Source organism: Hyla sarda, chromosome 7 (genome assembly GCF_029499605.1).
Source record: "Hyla sarda isolate aHylSar1 chromosome 7, aHylSar1.hap1, whole genome shotgun sequence".
Taxonomy (NCBI): domain Eukaryota; kingdom Metazoa; phylum Chordata; class Amphibia; order Anura; family Hylidae; genus Hyla; species Hyla sarda.
The window spans coordinates 165,590,123-165,614,074 of record NC_079195.1 but is presented as its reverse complement, the minus strand read 5'-3'; the positions used below and the strand labels follow the sequence as shown (position 1 = coordinate 165,614,074).

Sequence of the window (23,952 nt, the reverse complement as noted above, 5' to 3'; positions counted from 1 at the left end):
TCTGACCCCTATAACGTTTTTAATTTTTCTGCGTATGGGCCGGTATGAGGGCTAATTTTTTGCGCCGTGATCTGAAGTTTTTAGCAGTACCATTTTTGTATTGATCTGACTTTTTGATCACTTTTTATTCATTTTTTCATGATATAAAAAGTGACCAAAAAGTGACCAAAAATGGACTTTTTTTGCGCGAATGTCATTGACCGTGCGGTTTAATTAACGATATATTTTTATAATTCAGACATTTCCGCACGCGGTGATACCACATATGTTTATTTATTTTTTTAATGGGAAAAGGGGGGGTGATTCAAACTTTTATTAGGGAAAGGGTTAAATGACATTTATGAACTTTTTTTTTTTACACTTTTTTTTGCAGTGTTATAGCTCCCATAGGGACCTATAACATTGCACACACTGATCTTATACCCTGTTCACTGCAAAGCCATAGCTTTGCATTGATCAGTGTTATCGGTGGTTGATTGCTGAAGCCTGCATCTCAGGCTTGGCGCAATCAATCGCCGAAGAGACACGCCGGAGGAAGGTAAGAGGACATCCGCTCGTGTCCCAGCTGATCGGGACACCGCATTTTCACTGCGGTGGTCCCGATCAGCCCCACTGAGCAGCCGGGCAGCTTTCACTTTTGTTTTGGACGCGGCTTTCAACTTTGAACGCCGTGTCTAAAGGGTTAATAGCGCAACGCACCGCGATCACTGCCGCGTGCTATTAGCCCCGGCTTCAGATACATGCCGGGACCGACCTGATATGACTGTTATATCGCGGGAGCCGGCCAAGGACGTAAATATACGTCCTTGGTCTTTAAGGGGGTTAAAACTATTTTTTGGGCTATTACCTCAGCAAAGAGGTTTGGAGAACTACAGACCTTAGCGGCAGAGGAACCCTATTTATCTTTTCACTCAGATAAGGTTTTATTATCATTTCTCCCTTCCTTTATTCCGAAAGTTCCTTCTTTCTCTAATATGAATCAGGTTATTACTCTGCCCCGATATTCTCCCTCGATGGAGGAAGAAGGGCAGTCTGACTATTCTACCCTAGATGTAGTAAGATGTTTAAGGATTTACGTTGACAGAACAAAGAAATTCCGCCAGGACAAGAACTTGTTTATTTCTTTTCAGGGTAATAAAAAAGGGCAATCTGCATCTAAGGCAACTATTTCCACATGGATTTCTGATTGTATAAAGGAAGCTCATACAACTCAACATCTAAAAACCACCTGAATTTGTTAGAGCACATTCAACAAGAGCGATGGATGCTTCCTGAGCGGAAAGAAATGGTGTACCTTTGGAACAGATCTGTGCCAGTGCATCTTGGTCCACACCAAGCACTTTCTACAGACATTATAAGTTTGATTCTTTATTTGCTGAAAAAACACGTTTTGCCAAATCAGTCTTAGACTCTGTAAAGAATACACACCCACCGAGGGATACTACTAACTAAATCCCATTATTGTGCTGCTGCAGCCGTTAGGGAAGATAAGATTTAAGTAGTTAATCTGTTTTCCCTTAGTCTGTCAGCAGCACAAGCTTCCCTCCCTAGTAATGTGTGTTTTTTTTATTTTTTTTATTACTTTATAAATAACTCAGTGAGGGATAGGGGGAAGGTCCATTTATACTACAGGGTGGTGTGTTGTAATTATTAAAAATTCCACAGGTCCTGCCAGCTCACAGGGGGGATTGTTAACCCATTATTGTGCGGCTGACAGACTAAGGGAAAAAAGATTAACTACTTAAATCGTATCTTACCCAACCTCTCCCCTGTTTTTTTTTGTTGTTTTTTTTTTTAAAGTGATTTTGCTTGGTACTAGGTTCCCTAGTTGAAATGTGTATAGAATTACTCATTTGAAAGGCAATTCAGAAAAAGTATTTTTCCTACGCAAGCAAAAACATCAAGCATGCACCAAAATTGCACAAATGCACACAAACACAAAGAATAGTAGATAAATGAGGAAAAAATACATAAATTATTAAACCTACAAGAAATGCAACTCTACACTCTTCATAAATGAGGGCCGTTGTGTTCTCTACTCGATTCTCTCTCACACTATACTCCCATCCATTCTTTCTCTTTTCTGTGTGCTGTTTTACCAATACTGATCTAAAGTATTGAAGTAGTTACGATACTTGAATACACTCAAAGCGCGATTGCAGTGGTCTGATTTGATGGCTGCCGGAGCTCTCCTTACCTGCTCTGCACCCCTTTGAGGATATTCTTCTATGGTCTGCCCACAGAGACATGCTATACAAGTAGATCGCTGATATTACTGAATAATAGAGATAGCAATGCAAAGAAATAGTCCCCCTATGGGATTTTTTAAAAGCTTTTCCCAACTCTTACCAGTATGTCATGGATTGAGTGAGGGGAACATGGCATGGGCCCGCTCAATGTACATCGGAAAACATTCCTATAGCCATAATTTTCATGGTAAAATGCAGCTATCTATACCAGTCGCTGTATTTAAACATTAAATGCTGGTAATGCCTGGTGTCTAGTGGTCCCATTGGCACCCCCACAATGGGTTGCTGGGGAAGCCCGAGTCCTTACTTGTGCCTCCAGGTCTTCTATGGATGGACAATTGGTAAAGCCAGTCTTAGGAGGCTTTAGCAATCAAGCATCGATCGCATAGATCAATGTGATGCAATAGAAAAGCATATTGCCCATTCATATTTTTAGGCCCTTGTTGCTAGTAGTTTTTGATTAGTATAGATTACTTTGTGGCAATACATTGTCTTGACCTATGTTTATGTATTCCTACTTTCCTCATGATGTCTGTATTACTCTTCTATGTGATGTTTGAATTTTTTTTTATTAGTTTCTATGTATATTTCATACAATTTAATTTCATATTCATGTAGCGACTCCATTTCTTTTCTTTCTGAAAGGGCCAGTGCGCCCATAATTAATGTTTGCACCTGACACCACATTATAAGTCCCTGCATCTCCCACACTTCCCTGCGGGATCTTCAGTGCCCCATAGCCTGAGATTAAGCATTCCCAAGTCTGTTGTTTGCCCGTTTATTACACCCTTCCGCTATGTTTCTTGACTACGTCACCTTGCCGCCTGCCCTGACCTTCTGCTAAGTCCGACTACATCTCTGCCTCATCCTTCTGTATCTCACTTCGCCCAGCTACCTGTGTGGCCGAGTCATATCGTGGGTAGCGACCTGGGTGCCGCCTGCCAAAGCAAATCCATCCAGCCTTGTGGCGGGCTCTGGTGAAGACCAGCGGCACCTTAGATTCCGCTCCCCGATATGGTCCAAGTCATCTGCCTCACAGGTCAGTGGATCCACATACAGCTGCGTTACAAAAACATCATTGAACCTCCACCATATTTCACTGTAGGTACTGTGTTCTTTTCTTTGTATGCCTCATTCCATTTTCGGTAAACAGTAGAATGATGTACTTTACCAAAAAGCTCTATCTTAGTCTCCTCTGTCCTCCAGACGTTTTCTCAGAAGGATTTTGGCTTACTCAAGTTCATTTTGGCAAAATGTAGTCTTACTTTTTTATGGCTCTGTGTCAGTAGTGGGATCCTCTTGGGTCTCCTGCCATAGTGTTTCATTTCATTTAAATGTCGATAGATAGTTCGTGCTGGCACTGATGCTGCCTGACCCTGCAGGACAGCTTGAATATCTTTGGAACTTGTTTGGGGCTGCTTATCCACCATCCGGACTATCCTGTGTTGACACCTTTCATAAATTTTTCTCTTCCGTCCACGCCCAGGGAGATTAGCTACAGTGCCATGGATTGCAAACTTCTTCATAATGTTGCGCGCTGTGGACAAAGGCAAACCTAGATCTCTGGAGATGGACTTGTAAACTTGAGATTGCTGATATTTTTCCACAATTTTTGTTCTCAAGTCCTCAGACAGTTCTCTTTTCCTCTTTCTGTTGTCCATGCTTAGTATGGCACACACTGACACACAATGCAAAGACTTAGTGAACTTATCTCCTTTTTATTTGCTTTCAGTTGGGATTTTTGTATTGCCCACACCTGTTACTTGCCCCAGGTGAGTTTAAAGGAGCATCACATGCTTGAAACAATCTTAATTTTCCATAATTTTGAAAGGGTGCCAATAATTTTGTCCAGCACATTTTTGGAGTTTGGTGTGACATTATGTCCAATTTGCTTTTTTGCCTCCCTTTTTTGGTTTAGTTCCAATACACACAAAGGGAATAAACATGTGTATAGCAAAACATGTGTTACTGCAATACTTTTCTGTGAGAAACACTTCATTAAAAATTTCAGGGGTGCCAACATTTACGGCCTTGACTGTAGATAGATAGATAAATAGGAGGGATAGAAGCAGCACATCCAAATAAAAAGAGAAAATTTAGTTGGGTGCACGCACGTATAGGATCCTGGCAAATGGATTCCAGCCGAATAGTGTAGGGATAAATACACAGCAAAAAGCTATCCCCAAAAATTTGAGATTACTTCTTGATGTAAAAAAAAGTCCAACATTTTGGTAGCGTGAGGTCACTGAAACGTTGTACTTTTTTTACACCATGAAATAAACTCCAATTTTTTGAGGACTTTTTTGCTTTTTGGTGCTTTTATCTCTACACTAGATAGATAAATAGATAGATAGATAGATGGAGTATATATATATATGACATTCCTAACCAGGGTGACTCCAGCTGTTGCAAAACTACAAAACTACAACTCCCAGCATTCTCGGACAGCCTTTGACATGACAGCAGATAGATAGGACTCCTAAACTGCAAACCCCCTTTCCCTCCACCCTTTCCCTTCATAAGATCACCCACCTCCGATGGGCAGCCAGTGACGTTGCTAGGGTTGGTGACACCCGGTGTGGTAAAAAATTGTGTCACCCCATACTCATACCCCCCCAAAGACATTTTTCTTAGCCTGTTGTGACAAACGCCAGTGGTGTCGCTCGTTGCGGACAACTATTTCCAGTATGATAATTAGTGGCGTAGCTATACAGGTCGCAACGGTCGCCATGGCGACCAGGCCCTTTAGCCAGGGGGGCCCGCAGGGCCCCCCTTGCCACAATCACATGATGGCCGGCACCGCCATCATGTTAATTAATCATTATAACTGCAGCCGCTGCTACCAGACTCATCCGCCTGGCAGCAGCGCAGTCTACGTGATAAGGACCTGGGGTGGGACCTGAGCAACTATCCCTTCCCACCCCTGTCTTTACGTCGCATTAAGTGAGTGGAGGAGGCGGGGCATGGCACGTACGGCGCCAACAGGAAGCCCTGCCTCTCTCCTTCCGTAGTGACTGCCACTCTGCCAGTGTCACTACGGTGTACAAATGATCTGCCGCCCGCAGGAGTCAGGAGTCGAACCATCAGTCACAGCCCCGTCAGCCAGGTAATCCGCCACCAGGGGACCGTCTGTACGCTTCCCTTTCCTCCGCCCGGTATTAGTACACCAAATGTACGGCGCTGCAGCGCGTAGCGCAGTTAATTAATGGTAGGTCTATGAAGTTAGCGCAGGTACTCCGGCGCTCACTTGATAGTAGTTGCCATAGTGATATCCTCTGATATCAGAAGCCACCATGGTGCCTTCAGCTGTTGTAAAACATCTGGAGGGCCCCAGTTTGGAGACCCTTGTATAATGGTCTCCAATCTGTGCTCTTCCAGCGGTTGCAAAACTACAACTCTCAACATGCACTGACTGTCCAGGCTTGCTGGGAGTTGTAGTTTTGCAACATCTGGCCCTTTAGATGTTGCCGAACTACGACTCCCAGCATGCCTGGACAGTCAGTGCATGTTGAGAGTTGTAGTTTTGCAACAGCTGGAAGAGCACAGATTAGAGACCATTATACAATGGTCCCCAAACTGGGGTCCTCCAGATGTTGCAAAACTACAACTCCCAGCATGCCCTTCAGCTGTCTGGGCATGCTGGGAGTTGTAGTTTTGCAACAACTGGAGACACACTGGTTGGGAAACATTGTCTGTTTCTAACTCAGTGTTTCCTAACCTGTGTGCCTCCAGCTGTTGCAAAACTATAACTCCCAGACCATGCATGCTGGGAGTTGTAGTTTTGCAACAGCTGGTGCGCCGTACAGGGTACATTCACACGGTCGAGGGTTTTACAGTGGGTTTCTCGCTGCAAGTTTGAGATGCAGCAAATTTTGCTCTGGGAAACTCGCTGTAATCCCTTGCCCGTTGGACTGTACCCTAAAAACACTACACTGCACTACCATAAAATAAAATAAAAAGTTAAAAACACTACATATACACATACCCCTACACAATGGGCTGCTTATTCTTAAATGCCTTGGCATATGTTTTGTCTGTCTGGCCCTGCCTGTTAGTCACTTATATAGTTGTGTATTCTCCTGACTGTGTCCCATCAGTGCTATAGTCACTGATATGTTTGTGCGGCCAAGTAAGGGGTCGTCCGGGATTGGGGAAGCGGGTCGTCAGGTGGTAGGGGGGCCCAAGGCAATTTTTCGCACCGGGGCCCTTGGATTTCTAGCTACGCCCCTGATGATAATCAAACATACCAAATGCCACAGAATGGGACAGTGCTAAAAACTTGTAACCATTTAAAACTACAGCTCCAAGTATGATCTAAGCAGTGGTAAGGTTATGCTGGGAATTTTTGTTTCACTCATCATAACTGCAGATCTTACAAGGGACTACAGCTCTGATGGGACAGTCAGGCAGCATACACAATGATATCAGTGCCTACAGGTGACGACTTCTCTATAGTCTTCCCTTATCTAATTCAGATGGTACATTCCGCCATGATGTCTTCTATAATGCCGCCGTGCCCCTCAGATATAATGCTGCCTGTAATGTGCCCCTCAGATATAATACTGCCTGTAATGTGCCCCTCAGTTATATTGCCACCTGCAATGTGCCCCTAAGATATAATGCTGCCTGCAATGTGCCCCTCAGATATAATGCCCCCTGTAATGTGCCCCTCAGTTATAATGCTGCCTGTAATGTGCCCCTCAGATTTAATACCCCCTGTAATGTGCCCTTCAGATATAATGCCCCCATAGTGCCCCAAACATAATAAAAAAAACAACAATTATACTCACCTGATCCACATTCCCACGATCCACATTCCCACGAGCAGGTCTCTCCCTTGCTTTTGGCTTGCAGCGTGTGAGTCGCAGGGATGGGATCTCCAGCAGACGCGATGACGTCAAATCATCGTGCCGGCCTGCCTGGGATTGTGTCCCTGCAGCTCACATGCTGTAAGCCAGAAGTGTCTGCAAAGCGTGAGTGAATGGAGGATTTGGAGCTGCCGCTATCGCTCCACTGTTCTAGTGCTCTGCGTTCCCAGAGGCAGGACACTTACTTGCGTTGCTGGGTGACATCATCAAGCGTTACTTCCTGCTTGATGGTGTAACCAGTCTGCCCCTGTGTGTGACCTATCAAGGGAACTAAAGGGCAGCAACATATAATGTAGTGGCAGGGGGGCTACTGTGACCTTTGTGACCTCTATAGCTATGCCACTGTTTCACCACCATCCCTGCTCACCTCCCCTCCCAACACCATCCCTGCTCACTCCCCCTCCTAGCACCATCCCTGCTTACCCCCCCCAGCACCATCCCTGCTCAACCCCCCCTCCCAGCACAATCCCTGCTCACCCCCCCCTCCCAGCACCATCCCTGCTCACCCCCTTCTCAACACCATCCCTGCTCACCCCCCTCTCAGCACCATCCCTGCTCACCCCCCTTTCCAGCACCATCCCTGCTCACCCGCCCTCCCAGCACCATCCCTGCAGTGCTCCCCCTTCCCAGCACCATCCCTGCTCCACCTCCCAGCACCATTCCTACTCACACCTCCCTCCCAGCACCATCTCTGCTCCCCCTCCCCCTCACAGCACCATGCCTGCTTACCCCCTCCCTCCCAGCACCATCCCTGCTCACCCCACCTCCCAGCACCATCCCTGCTCACCCCCCTCACAGCACCATCCCTCCTCACCCTCCCCCTCCCAGCACCATCCCTACTCACCCCCCCTCCCAGCACCATCTCTGCTCCCCCTCCCCCTCACAGCACCATGCCTGTCACCCTCCTCCCTCACAGCACCATCCCTGCTCACCCTCCCCCCTCACAGCACCATCCCTGCTCACCCTCCCCCTCACAGCACCATCCCTGCTCCCCTCCCCCTCCCAGCACCATCCCTGCTCCCCCTCCCCCTCCCAGCACCATCTCTGCTCCCCCTCCCCCTCACAGCACCATCCCTGCTCACCCCCTCCCTCCCAGCAACATCCCAGCTCACCCCGTCCCTCCCAGCACCATCCCTGCTCACCCCCTCCCTCCCAGCACCATACCCCTCCCACCACTATCCCCGCTCACCCCCTCCCTCCCAGCACCATCTCTGCTCACCAACATTCCCTCCCAGCACCATCCCCACTCACCACCCCTCCTTTCCAGCACCATCTCTGCTCACCCCCCTCCCAGCACCATCCCTGCTCACCCCCCTTCCAGCATCATCCCAGCTCACCCCCCCTCCCAGCACCATCCCTGCTCACCCCCCCTCCCAGCACCATCCCTGCTCACCCCCCCTCCCAGCACCATCCCTGCTCACCCCCACTCCCAGCACCATCCCTTTTCACCTCCCCTCCCAGCACCATCCCTGCTAACCCCCCCTCCCAGCACCATCCCTGTTCACCTCCCCTCCCAGCACCATCCCTGCTAACCCCCCTCCCAGCACCATCTCTGCTCACTCCCTCCCAGCACCATCCCTGCTCACCCCCTTCCTCCCAGCCCCATCCCCCTCCCTCCCAGCACTATCCCTGCTCACCTCCTCCCTCCCAGCACCATCCCTGCTCACCCCCTTCCTCCCAGCACCATCCCCCTCCCTCCCAGCACTATCCCTGCTCACCCCCTCCCTTCCAGCACCATCTCTGCTCACCACCCTCCCTCCCAGCACCATCCCCACTCACCCCCTCCTTTCCAGCACCATCTCTGCTCACCCCCCTCCCTCCCAGCACTATCCCCGTTCAACCCCTTCCCTCCCAGCACCATTCCTGCTCACCACTCTCCCTGCTCATCCCTGCTCCTCCCCCTCCCTTCCAGTACCCTACCGGCTCACAACCCTCCCTCCCAGAACCATCCCTGCTCACAAACCCCCACCCTTGACCACAAGTGAAAACAGCATGAACCTAAATAGCAAAAGTGTGTCAGTACTAAGCAGATGATGTTCTATTAAGGAGTCTGGCACATGATCTGCTTAGTACTGACACATTTCTGGCCATTCAGGAGCATGACAAAGCTGTGTGTGACAGTCATACCCTGTAATAAATACAAGGCTATGAGTCTGTGGTGAGACACTGGGTGTGAGGTGAGGTGTAAGGTGCAGATAGTGTTGCCCAGGGGTAGATGGTATTAAACCCTTCATGTTCGTGACGCCAGGGCTTAATTCACCGGAAGGTAGCACAACTAGTCCTATGTTAGGCAGGGACAAATAAAAGTCCAAGGCCAGGTTAAAGTTAACGGTAGCTTTTACTGAAGTAGACAGATGGTACAGTCTATACAGTTCGGCCAGGATCCCAGAGAGGAGACCAGTAACACGGGGGACCTCGCAGCTTGCTGGCACTTGCAGTGACTTGACAGACTATAGGTGCAGGCCACGCTGACTTCAATTGACTAAAGATGATGACAGATGATAAAGACGACTTGACTTACTGACTTGTGGCTGCAATTTAGGTTGACCTGAGACGTCTGGACCGGACTGAACCTCAGCAGGAAAAGAATCAAAAAAGCAGGATTGCATTTACTCCCTATTTTTATAAAGGGGGGCTGTGTAAGGAGCCAATAGGCTACCTGCAGGTCACCTGGTGCTCTCTGGGTAATAAACATTTGACTTAAAACGTGTGACAAACATTATCATGTGACTAACAATCATGTGACCAACGTCAAAGGTCGTTTACACTTAATATACAACCTATTCACATTATGGGGGAACACTTTAGGAGAGCCCTAAGGACATACAGGGACTCAATCTGACAGGACGGTGGGAGCATATCCCATACTGCAACACCATGAGTCATTATTATATGGTCTGACTGTCACAAACAGCTTTCCCAAGCCTCTAAGTCAGTGGTTCTCAACCTTTTTGGCGACTGTACCCCCAAAGGCTGAAAGTATATCCACAGGTCCCCCTTGCACGTACATTTGTGCGGAATTTACGTGCGAGGGGTACCCGCGGACAAAAGGCGTGTGCTTACCTTTATACTAATGCGATACTTAGTCCTCTTGTGCCATTATTCTCCCCTCCATCTTAATCCCCTTGTGCCATTATTCCTCCTGCATCTTAATCCCATTGTGCCATTATTCCTCCTCCATCTTAATCACCTTTTGCCATTATTCTCCCCTCCATCTTAATCCCCTTGTGCCATTATTCCTCCTCCATTTTAATCACCTTGTGCCATTATTCCTCCTCAATCTTAATCCCCTTGTGCTATTATTCCTCCTCCATCTTAATCCCCTTGTGCTATTATTCTCCCTCCATCTTAATCCCCTTGTGCTGTTATTCTCCCTCCATTTTAATACCATTGTGTCTCAAATGCTGATACAGAAGGTAAATGGGACATCTTTAAATCAACTCTAAATAACTATACAGCTAAATATATACCAAAGGGGAACAAATATAAACGATTAAAACTAAATCCTACATGGCTGACAAATGAGGTTAAAAGAGCAATAAACAACAAAAAAATAGCCTTCAAAAAATACAAATCTGATGGGTCAGCTATAACATTTAAACAGTACAAGGAGCTTAATAAAATCTGTAAAAATGTAATAAAAACAGCAAAAATTCAAAATGAGAGACAGGTGGCCGAAGAAAGCAAAACTAATCCTAAATATTTTTTTAGATATATAAATACAAAAAAACCAAGGACAGAGCATGTAGGACCCCTTAATAATGATAATGGGGAGGTTGTCACGGGCGATCAAGAGAAGGCGGAGCTACTGAATGGGTTCTTTAGTTCTGTATACACTATGGAAGAAGGAGCTGACATTGGACAGGTCAGTGCTGGTAACACATCATGTAATGTACTGAACTGGCTTAATGTAGAGATGGTACAAGGTAAGTTAAGTAAAGTAAATGTAAGCAAATCTCCAGGGCCGGATGGACTACACCCAAGAGTTCTTAGAGAGGTAAGTTCAGTAATATCTGTACCCTTGTTCATGATATTTAGAGATTCTCTGGTGTCTGGTATTGTGCCAAGGGACTGGCGCAAGGCTAATGTGGTACCAATCTTCAAGAAGGGCTCTAGGTCTTCGCCAGGCAATTATAGACCGGTAAGTCTAACGTGCATTGTGGGTAAATTGTTTGAAGGACTTATAAGGGATTACATACAGGAATACATAGGGGATAATTGTATTATAAGTGATAGCCAGCATGGGTTTACTAAGGATAGAAGTTGTCAAACCAATCTAATTTGCTTTTATGAAGAGGTGAGTAGAAGCCTTGACAGAGGAATGGCTGTGGATATAGTGTTTCTGGATTTTGCCAAAGCGTTTGATACTGTCCCTCACAGACATCTGACAGGTAAGTTAAGGTCCTTGGGCTTGGAAACTTTAGTTTGTAACTGGATTGAACACTGGCTCATGGATTGTACCCAGAGAGTGGTGGTAAATGATTCGTACTCTGATTGGTCCCCGGTTATTAGTGGTGTACCCCAAGGTTCAGTACTGGGCCCGCTGCTGTTTAATTTATTTATCAATGATATAGAGGATGGTATTAACAGCTCTGTTTCTATCTTTGCAGATGACACCAAGCTTTGTAGCACGGTACAGTCTATAGAGGATGTGCATAAGTTACAAGATGACTTGGATAGACTAAGTGTCTGGGCATCCACTTGGCAAATGAGGTTCAATGTGGATAAATGTAAAGTTATGCATCTGGGTACTAATAACCTGCATGCGTCGTATGTCTTAGGGGGGATTAAACTGGCAGAGTCACTGGTAGAGAAGGATCTGGGTGTACTTGTAGATCACAGACTACAAAATAGCATGCAATGTCAGGCTGCTGCTTCCAAAGCCGGCAGGATATTGTCATGTATAAAAAGAGGCATGGACTCGAGGGGCAGGGACATAATACTCCCCCTTTATAAAGCATTGGTACGGCCTCACCTGGAATATGCTGTTCAGTTTTGGTCGTCTGTTCATAAAAGGGACACTGCGGAGTTGGAAAGGGTGCAGAGACACGCGACTAAACTAATATGGGGCATGGAACATCTTAGCATGGAACAATTGTTTAGTCTTGAGAAGAGACGTTTAAGGGGGGATATGATAAACGTATATAAGTATATAAATGCCCCATACAAAAAATATGGAGAAAAACTGTTCCAGGTTAAACCCCCCCAAAGGACGAGGGGGCACTCCCTCCGTCTGGAGAAGAAAAGGTTTAGTCTTAAGGGGCGGCACGCCTTCTTTACCGTGAGGACTGTGAATTTATGGAACGGTCTACCTCAGGAACTGGTCACAGCAGGAACAATTAACAGCTTTAAAGCAGGGTTAGATACATTCCTGGAACAAAATAACATTAATGCTTATGCAGAATTATAAAACTACATCCCTTTCCCTTATCCCCTTACATCCTTCCCTTCAATCCCCTGGTTGGACTTGATGGACGTATGTCTTTTTTCAACCATACTAACTATGTAACTATTATTCCCCCTCCCTTTGATCCCCTTTTGCCTTTATTCCCCTATCCAATTCAATCCCCTTGTACCATTATTATCCAATATGGCAAAAGGGAATCAGAGGGAGGGGGGAATAATAGCACAAGAGGGTTTAAGATCGAGGAGGAATAATGGTACAAGGGGATTAAGAAGGAGGAGGAATAATGGTACAAGGGGATTAAATGGAGGGGGAATAATAGCACAAGGAGATTAAGATGGAGGGTGGGGGGATAATCAACCCCCTCGCCTCCATATTAACCCCTTGTGCCATTATTCCCCCCCATCTAAATCCCCTTGTGCCATTTTCCCCCTCCATCTTAATCCCCTTGTACCATTATTCCCCCTCCATCTTAATCCCCTTGTACCATAATTATCTGATATGGCAAAAGGGGATCCAAGGAAGGGGGGGGGGGAATGACACAAGGGGATAAAGATGGAGGGGGGGGGGGGAATGGTGCAAGAGGATCAGAGGGAGGGAGGAATAATGGCACAAGAGATTAATATGGAGGGGGAGGGTTAATCATTACTCCGCCCCCCACCTCCATATTAATCCCCTTGTGCTATTATTATCAGATATGGCAAAAGGGAATCAGAGGGAGGGAGGGGGATAATGGCACAAGGGGATTAATATAGATAGTGTTGCTCACGAATATTCGCGAGAATTCGCGAATATTACGAACTTTGCGATTAAAATTCGCTATTACGAATATTCATCTTTTTTTTCAAACTGTTTTAAAAACGGAGCACATTGTAAGGATCTCCTTCAACTGATAAATGCAATGCTTGTATCATTAAAGACCAAGGGATGAGATTGTGTGGTGAAAGGTTTATGCATGCGAATATTCGCAATGCGAATATTCATGGAAATTCCGCCCTACTTATGCCTGTGAGCCAATGAGAGTACTGCAAGCACAGTTGTCAGAGCTTAGCAACATCCCTAGCAACCAATAAAAACTTGCTGGCACGACCAGTATATAAGATCACTCCCCAGCAGCATTCCTTTGCAGATTCACATGATGGTACACAGATAACACAGTGATAACTGAGTACAGATAATGTAGTTGATGGGACCTGCAGTCCTATGTAACACCACAGATAACAGTGAAAACACTCTGAGTACAGATAATGTAGTTGATGTGACCTGCAGTCCTATGTAACAGCACAGATAACACCGTGATAACTCTATGACTATAGATAATGTTGTAGATGTGACCTGCAGTCTTATGTAACACCACAGATAACACACTGATAACTCTATGAGTACAGATAATGTAGTAGATGTGACCTGCAGTCCTATGTAACAGCACATTTATACAGATAATGCAGTTGATGTGACCTGCAGTCCTATGTAACACCAAAAATAACACAGTGATGACTCTCTGAGTACAGATAATGTAGTTGGTGTGACCTGCAGTCCTATGTAACAACACAGTTAACACAGTGATAACTCTATGAGAACAGATATTGTAGTTGATGTGACCTGCAGTCCTATGTAACACCACAGATAACACAATACTTTGGAGAGAAAATTTTGCTTGGGGGGGCATTTCACATTTAGGAAGCCCCTATGGTGCCCGGACAGCAAAAAAAAAAGAAAACCCACACGGCATACCATTTTGGAAACTAGACCCCTCGAGAAATGTAGCAAGGGGTACAGTGAGCATTTACCCCTCACTGGTGTCTAACAGATCTTTGGAACAGTAGGCTGTGCAAATAAAAAATTAAATTTTTCATTTTCACAGATCACTTTTACAAAGATCTGTCAGACACCTGTGGGGTGTAAATGCTCACTGCACCCCTCATTACATTCTGTGAGGGGTGTAGTTTCCAAAATGGGGTCACATGTGTTTTTTTTTTCGTTTGTCAGAACCGCTGTAACAATCAGCCACCCCATGCAAATCACCTCAAATGTACATGGTGCACTCTCCCTTCTGAGCCTTGTTGTGCGCCCGCAGAGCACTTTGCGTCCACATATGGGGTATCTCCGTACCCAGGAGAAATTGTGTTACAAATTTTGGGGGGCATTTTTCCCTTTTACCGCTTGTGAAAATGAAAATTATAGTGCAACACCAGCATGTTAGTGTAAAAATTTTATTTTTTTACACTGACATGCTAGTGTAGACCCCAACTTCACCTTTTCATAAGGGGTTAAAGGAGAAAAAGACCCCCAAAATTTGTTAGGCAAATTTTCCCGAGTACGGCGATACCCGATATGTGGCCCTAAACTGTTGCCTTGAAATCCTACAGGGCTCCAAAGTGAGAGCGCCATGCGCATTTGAGGCCTAGATTAGGTAATTGCATAGAGGTGGACATAGGGGTGTTCTATGCCAGTGATTCCAAACAGGGTTCCTCCAGCTGTTGCAAAACCCACAGCATGCCAGGACAGTCAATGGCTGTCCGGCAATACTGGGAGTTGTAGTTTTGCAACAGCTGGAAACACACTGTTTGGGAAACACTGCTATTTGATCTTATATCATAACTTTTAAACTAGTCTAAAATGCTGTTAAATATAATGAAATAACAGTGGTGACATTACTTACACAAATCAGCAGTTCTTCCTCACTTGATGAAAAGTTACTCCCCACCATCTTCGCTTCGCTGGGCAGCACAAATTCGCAATCCGAAATGCAACTGGCAAAGATCCAGGAAATGATCTCCGTTTTCGCATGATGTTATAGTGCGCAGACGAGCGAAATTTCGCTATTAATTTCGAATTTGCAATAGCGAAATTTCGCAATTAAAAAAAAAACTTCACGAATATAACGAATATTCGAATTTCAAGAATATGGGACGAATATTCGTCCTGATATTCGCGAAATATCGCAAATTCGAATATGGCATATGCCGCTCATCACTAAATATAGAGGGGGGATAATCATCACACCCCCCCCCCCCCACACACACACACACACACACACACACACACACTAATCCCCTTGTGCCATTATCCCCCCTCCCTCTGATCCCCTTTTGCAATTATCCCTCCACCCCCCCCCTCCATCTTAATGCCTTGTGCTATTCTTTCTCTTCCCCACCTCCTTTTTTTTTTTTTTTTACTTTACCCGGCCTCCTGCGGTCCTGTGTGGCCTGTCCATGCATGCAGCGCGTGCCGTTTGGCGGGGCCGCACTGACGTGTGAGATCCTGCTGCGCTGTGCGGCACCTCTGCTCAATGTCAAGGGAGGTCACACGTCTCCCCGGCAACCACGCAGCTCCCTTACAGTAGCCGCGACCGCAGCTCCGGCCTCACTACTGTACAGAGAGCTTCCGTGGCCATTCTCCGCTAGGCACTGACAAATACTGTCCAATGAATGGCCGGTATTTGTTAGCGCATTGGCGTACCCCCTAGGGGTACGCGTACCACTGGTTGAGAACCCCTGCTCTAAGTGGCACATGAGGTACATTTCTGGCCATTCACAAGCCTCCAAAAGCTGTTTGTGACAGCCAGACCCTGTAATGACTAATAGCCATGTTATGATTACAGGGCCTGTCTGTCACACACAGCTTTCCTAGGATCTTGAATGGCACATGTTATGCTTAGTAATGCCACATCACTGGCCATTCAGGAGCCTGGGAAAGCTGTGTTTGACAGTCAATGACTCATGGTCCTGTTACAATTACAGGGTCTGCCTGTCACACACAGCTTACCCAGGTCTCTAAATGGCCATAAATGTGTCATTTAGGACTGTATAAAAATGTGGGAGGTTTATCAAAACGTGTTCTTGAGCAATGCCAATCATTATCATTGATCAGAAACACAACACACACACACACTCCTTTTCTAGGTGCACACATTTTTACATGCAGGTTTCTAAAAGTGTTTTATTGGGTTTAAAACACCCAGCAAAACGCTACATTTAATGGAAATTGGGATTTCTGTAGTCGATGTTTCCGCCATGTACACAGTGCAGCAGAATCCCATTGAAATATCCCAGCGGAATAATTCTGTAGACAAGAAACACAGTAATGTGGGGGTTGAGGGGTGATGAGGCTGACATGATTGATATTACCCTCACTAACCCCCAAATTACGGTGCATGATATTACCCTCATCACCCCCACAACCCCCAAATTACTGTGCATATTACCCCTCATCACCCCCACAACCCCCAAATTACAGTGCATACCAGCCTCATCACCCCCACCACCCCCAAATTACAGTGCATGATATCAGTCTCATTACCCCCACAACCCCCACATTTCTGTGCATGATATCAGCCTCATCACTCCCACAACCCCCACATTACAGTGCATGATATTACCCTCCGCCCACAACCCCAACATTACGGTGCATGATATTACCCTCATCCCCCCCCCCCCACAATCCCCACATTACTGTGCATGATATTACCCTCATCACCCCCCGCCCACAACCCCAACATTACGGTGCATGATATTACCCTCATCACCCCCCCACACACACAATCCCCACATTACTGTGCATGATATTACCCTCAACACCCCCACAACCCCCAAATTACTGTGCATGATATCAGCCTAATCACCCCCCCCCCCCACAACCCCCACATTACTGTGGATGATAACAGCCTCATCACCCCCCCCCCCACCACCCCCACATTACTGTGCATGATATCAGCCTCATCACCCCACAACCCCCACATTACTGTGCATGATATCAGATTTATCACCCCCACAACCACTACATTACTGTGCATCATACCATATCATATGAGGCACAGTAAAGTGGTTAAAGATGCTTGAGATGCGGATATCAGGCACAGTGTAGAAAATGTGGGTGGGGAGCATGAGGCACAGTATATAATATATGGGGACACTTGTATAATTTATGGGGCACAGTTTCTTTTACATTTCAGTGGTATGGTGTATATTATAAGGAATTTCTGGGGTGGTATGTTTTTTCGGGCTTCAGTATGTGGCAGTATGAGATATATTTATATATATATATATATATATATATATATATATATATATATATATATATGTATATATATATATATGGTGTCCCGCTACCGTATCCTATCCGGTACCTGCGTGTGTGAGTCCCCTTAGCCAGAGTCCCTAGGACGTCGGGGTCCCCATTGTCTAGTTCACCCCTGGTCACCTCTCATCCAGATAGTTATTGCGCTAATAGTTTACTTAGGAATCATGTAAATATGATATTAATGTCTATATATAGTTAATTACCTGTCTATAGCGTAGCAGGACCTGCGGGTCACGTGGTCAGGTGAACTCTATGGTATTTGTGCTTAAGGACCTTTGGAGGTCCCTGTGACGTATGCTACCCATCACACTGTGTAACAGTGAATGACGGATGTTCGGACCAATCAGATTCACCCCGCCCCTGCCCATATAAGGGAGCGGCGGCCATTGTTCTCTCTCTTGTTCCCGGGCTGTCAAACGAGCAGGATCTGCGCAGCTGTCTATCGCAGTGAGTTAGGCCCAAGCCTTGCGGCAACGGCTGATATATTCAGGATTGCGAGTGTATCAATCCCTAAGCACTCTGCAGGATCACCGGACCTTATCTATCCCCTAAATCCAGACGGATCTGCAATAATTACCCTAAATTCAGAGACTTTAATTTCATTCAAGGTCCGCAACAATTGTCAGTCATTGAGATATATAGAGACTGTTTGCCTGAGACTGTTATTGTTCATTGGATGTACCGCAAGCATCTAAGTAAAGTTCTTCAAATTAAAGTTCAACTACTTTGTGGATCTTCAGTCATATTATTACATGCACCTATCGTTACTGGGAAGGGCGGCGATAGGCCGAAGAATTACCTCAGCATACTAGCCCTCAGCCTGGCGTCACGAACTATAGGGTTAACATTAACCCCTCATTTACCGAAACAATACCTCACTACCAACACCCCCCCAAGGGCTACCACAAAGCCTTTTTGGCGTTGCACGAACAGGATACGGGTGTGTGCCTACTACAGTCGCCATTAGTGAAAGTGTACTCAGAAAAAGAACTTTATTTATGTACTGTGACTTATACTCCGGAGTAAGGGGTTTTGCACACGGTGCTGTGTGGAGGAAGTGCGCATGTAAAGTAAGGGGGGCACAGCAGTACAGCAGAGCTACAAGTTAGCGCGGGACATCCCTGCGCACGTGATCCAGAGACCCCGCCCACCGAAGCTCTCGGTGCCTCGGCGGCCATTTTGTTGGAGTCTAGTGCCAGAAACCAACAAAGAGAGACAGTTCAGCGCCTGAAAAGGCGCAGAGTGTGACAACGGGCTGGAAGCTGTGAGGAGCCGGAACAGTACGGGACTCTGAGACATCAGACTGCCGAATTGAAGTCTTACATAGAGTCGCTTCAGCTACCGATCAACGCACTCAAATTTCAATTAAAGGCTCTTGAGTGCCAGGTCACAGCTCTCAAATTTTAAATTTACGCTCTCAAGTTCCAGATTAGAGAACACCTGCGTATTTCTTTGGGACCTAGGAATTCAAGATCTATTTAAAGGGCCAGCATACCAAATACAGAGATGTCAGAACCTGCAGCCCCACAGTCCCCATATAAACAGCAAAGGGGCGATGCTCCAGTGGCCCCACCAATGGGGTCTCCACCCCAAGCCAGAAGGGTGTTGCCACCTTCACCAACACTTTCGACCTCAAAAGGATGTTCTCTGCCTGTGATTATAGCAAGACCTTCAGCACAGGTGGAGCAGGACCCAGCAAGTCCACCTTCAGTCTCTCCCTATTGGAGCCCCTGTTGCTGCACCTGTCTTCTTGGGGAATCCTGTGCTTCCCACCTACAATTGTGACCCTTTTACATTAACAGACTTTAAAGAAAAATTCTACAGCCTCTTTGGATTTTATGCACTTCCCCCTCATCAACAGGTACAGCTACTTCTGAGACAGCTCCAGGGACCCGCCTTGGAAGAACTTCACACCTGGCCAGCGGCTGATAAAGCTACTGTGGGACAGATTTTTGAAGGACTTTCTCAAGTGTTTGAATCTCATTCTCCCTCGGAGGTACGTCTCCGACTCTATGAACGGCACCAGAAGCCAGTTGAGACTCTCCGAGCATATGCAGTGGCTTTGCAGAGCGCATTAGAGGCGGTACAGAAGTTGGACGGCATCACGCCCGATCAGGGCAATCGAGTACGGATGGACCGCTTTATAGAAGGGGCGCTGAACAAATGGGACAAGGCCCAACTTAGGATGCTGGCCGTGCAAAATCCCGACATGGCTTTCCCAGCTTTTAAGTTGCGGTTAAAGTAATAGAGTCGGGACGTCAGACAGAAGAGACTAGTGTCCCCGCTACTGAATCTCCGGGGCCCGCACCCCAGCCGCCTGTCCCTTCTCAATCTGTCCCGCCAACACCTTCTTCTAGCCCTTGGACAGCTGACTTACAAGACATTAAACAGGACATTGAACAGTTAGCCAAGGCCTTTAAAGAAATGGCTGTACGGTCAAATCCTTTTAGATCTGCAACACCACCACCTAAGAAGGCTGACCCTCGCCCTGTGATTATTGAAGGTATCCGGTTACAAGCTGTGATAGATACGGAGTCTCAGGTATCCACTATTCCGCAGGGGTTTTTCTATAAGTACTGGGGCCCAGAAAGGTTATGTGACCCTCAGAAAGCGGAGTTTAGATTAATTGCAGGGAACGAGAAACCAGTACCCAGGCATGGTTACTGGGAGCCCACGGTGCAGGTGGGAAAACATGTGTTAGGAAGGCAGGGTGTGATTGTCACCAATGTTAGGGATGAGGAGGCAGCTGATTTCATTTTAGGCATGAATATTATGAGGCACTGTTTTGATGATATTGTCTGTGCACTGCATGCATCTCTCCCTCCCTGTCACTCCCAGGCCGGCGAGCTGCCCAACACCACCTCAAAATCCTCCAAGCAGAACAGAAGTTCGTGAATAATCAAGGAGAAATCTGTTGCGTAAGGATTCAAGATATCCGAGCCGTTAGTCTACAGCCACAGACGTAGACAGTTATTTGGTGCCGTGCCCGACCCGGGGGGGAAAAATCAAGATTTCCAAGCGCTGTTGGAACCCCTTCTACTGGAAGATTGTCCCTTGGAGCGAGCCGCTAAAAGCCTGGTAACCGTACGTAATGGGAAGGTTCCAGTGAGACTTATTAACCTCTCTCAAGTTGCGGTCCAACTACCCAAGTATACCCCAGTGGCTACTCTACACCATCAGAGACATGGACTCGAATTCCCAAGTGGTTCAACGAGGACCTGACCAGAATCCTGCGGAACCTTGGTGGAGCCAACTACAGATAGGAGGCGAAGATACCCCCAAGGAACAGGTGGAAGGAGTCCTCCAAGTGGCAAAGAAATATCAAGACGCTTTCAGCAAGTTCTCCACAGACTTTGGCAGGACCACCATGATCAAACATCGGATTCTCACTGTTGACAATCCACCCATTAAAGAGAGACATCGCCCTGTGGTTTCTGGGATGTATCAGACCATAAAGAAAATGCTGGTGGAGATGAAAGAGGCCGATGTCATCCAGGAAAGCCAGAGTCCTTGGGCTGCACCTTTGGGCCTGGTGAAGGAAAAAGATGGAACTATCCGCTTTTGTGTGGATTACCGGAAGTTGAACAACATAACTCATAAGGATGCCTATCCTCTCCCTCGCATCGAAGAATCCTTGACTTCGTTGGGGTCTGCCGCCTACTTTTCCACACTGGATCTGACGAGCGGCTACTGGCAGGTGCCAATGGCAGAAGAGGATAGAGAGAAGACCGCATTTGTGACCCCTATGGGTCTCTTCGAGTTCAAAAGTATGCCCTTTGGACTGTGCAATGCACCAGCTACTTTCCAACGCCTAATGGAGCGATGCTTGGGGCATCTTAACTTCCAGAGTGTTCTGTTGTATTTAGATGACATCATCATCTATTCTCGGACATATCAGGAACACCTGGATCACCTGAAAGAAGTTTTCCAAGTCCTTATCCAACATGGACTCAAGGTTAAACCTTCCAAATGTCACTTGCTAAAGCCACAAGTGCACTATCTAGGACATGTCGTCAGTGCTCAAGGAGTCCAGCCTGATCCAGACAAAGTGAGTGCTGTGAAAGAGTGGCCTACACCCAGGACGGTGCGAGACGTCCAAAGTTTCCTGGGGTTTGCTGGATTTTACCGGCGCTTCATCCCCCATTTTGCTCAAATTGCTGGACCCTTGACCGGATTACTGAGAGGGACTGCCCGGGATAATTATAATTGGAGGCTTCCAATACAGTGGGCCGAAGAACAAGAAGATGCCTTTCGAGCCCTGAAGTACCTCCTCACGGAACCCCCCATTTTGGTGTATCCTGACTACAGCCTGCTGTTCCGTTTATACACAGACGCTAGCTTTGAAGGTCTGGGGGCGGTCTTATCTCAAGTGCAAGATGGCAAAGAGAGGGTGATTGCCTATGCCAGCCGGCATCTTCAAGGTGCTGAGAAGAATGATGCCAACTATAGCTCCTTCAAGCTGGAGCTCCTGGCCCTGGTCTGAGCCATTACTGAGAAGTTTAAGGACTATCTGGCTGCTACTCCCTTCACGGTCTACACTGATAACAACCCCTTGGCCCATTTGAACACTGCTAAGTTGGGAGCTCTTGAACAGCGTTGGGCCTCTCGGTTGGCCAACTATGATTTCGACATTAAGTATCGCAGCGGAAAAAACAATGTTAATGCGGATGTACTTTCTCGAATGGCCCCGGGAGAAGCACCTCCTGCTGAAGATTTGTGGGAAGATGTGGAAATGCCTCCCTTCTACCGAAGGTTCGTGAGCCAGAGTGCTCTAACTGCCCAGGCGGGTGACGGACCTGAATCTCCCAAAGTCCCTGAAGATCTGTCCACCTGGAAGACACTTCAGGATGAAAGCCGGGTTATCGGGGACCTCCTAGACTATTGCCTCCACAAGAAAGTGCCCACTCGGGTGTGCAAGGCCCACGGGGACTTCGAATTGAAGCGGTTGTGGTGGCAGAGGAATCACCTGTTCCTGCACAAGGGGCTGGTTTACCGAAATTCCCTTGATCCAGTTTCCGGAGACCGCATACATCAGATTGTGGTTCCCAGAAGAGATGCAACCATGGTCCTGAATGCCTATCATGATCAATCCGGACACTTCAGGGTCCATAAGACAGAGATCACTGTCAGAAGGAGATTTTACTGGATTGGGATGCGGGGAGACATCGAGAAATGGTTTGCCGAGTGCTCCGTGTGCAACGTGATAAAGAACCCCCGGAGGTGGCCCCTTTGCATCCCATCTGTACAGAAAGGCCGAATCAAATTGTTGCCTTGGATCATGTGAAGCTGGCCCCCACTCGATCTGGCTATTGTCATGCTCTAACTATGGTGGATCATTATTCCAAGTAGGTGGTCGTGGTCCCTGTCAAGGATCTTACCGCCAAGACTGCTGCTCAGCTCTTCTATCGACATTGGATCCAACCTCTGGGGTGTCCCGAATCGGTCGTCATGGATCGGGGAACCGCCTTTGAAGCCCAGTTGTTCCAGGAACTTTGCCGGTTGCATGATTGCAAGAAGCTCCGGACAACGGTCTACCATCCCCAAGGGAATGGGCTCTGCGAGAGGATCAATCAAGTGTTCATCCAGATGCTCAGAGCTGCCTCTGTCTCAAAACACGAAGAGCTGCCTCAGCTGTTGCCTGAACTCCTGGAAATTTACAACAACACTGTCCACTGCTCTACGGGGTATACGCCCTTTTTCCTGATGATGGGCCGACACGGCCAATTGCCAAAGGATTGAACCTTTGTGCTACAGGCACCTTTCAACAATTCTCCTCAGGCTTCTCAAGGTTGGGTGTCAGAGCATCAACGAAGAATTGAGGAAGCCAAGGACATTGTTGAGAAGAAAATGGGTGAAATTCATGAACGCCAGCAGAAAGATTATAATCGACATGCTTCGGCTCAACCCTTGCAGCTTGGAGATAAAGTGTTGCTCAGAAAATTTCCTAGAACCCATAAATTGGACTCTTTGTGGGAAACGGAGCCATACACCATTACTGTGGTTCCTTATCCTGAAACGGACGTGTACGAGATACAAAAAGACGGGTTCGAGCCATAGGTGGTCCACCGAAATAGGATAAAATTGTGCCTGAAAGAAGATATGGTTGGCCCATCTCCTCCTACTCCTCCTGATCCTCCTGCTACTTCTACTCCACCTCCACCAAGGCCAATGAGAGAATATGTGCCAGGAGAAGGAATTCATCCCACTATGGACGTTCCTTTGTTCCCATCTAAGCAGCCTACCTTGTATTGGGGTATACCGTTCCCAGCTCCGTCCAGCCAGCCGCCACTGGTTGCACCACCCAGTCAGTTGCCAGTAGCTGTTGCTCCCTGTCAACCACCATTGGTTA

General features: G+C 47.0%; 1 protein-coding gene across 5 annotated transcripts in view; it reads right to left on the bottom strand.

Moving 5' to 3' along the window:
- Positions 1–23,952, bottom strand: part of LOC130282696 (uncharacterized) — a 69,213-nt gene that overhangs the window by 10,693 nt on the left and 34,568 nt on the right. Inside the window, exon 1 of one of the 5 annotated variants that reach the window (XM_056531215.1) lies at positions 7,303–7,460. The exons of 3 other annotated variants lie outside the window; for them this stretch is intronic. The gene's annotated coding sequence lies outside the window, so the exon portion shown is untranslated. Of the gene's footprint in view, positions 1–7,039; positions 7,263–7,302; positions 7,461–23,952 lie in introns of those variants that run through there. One more of the 5 variants, XM_056531214.1, reaches the window with a different exon arrangement.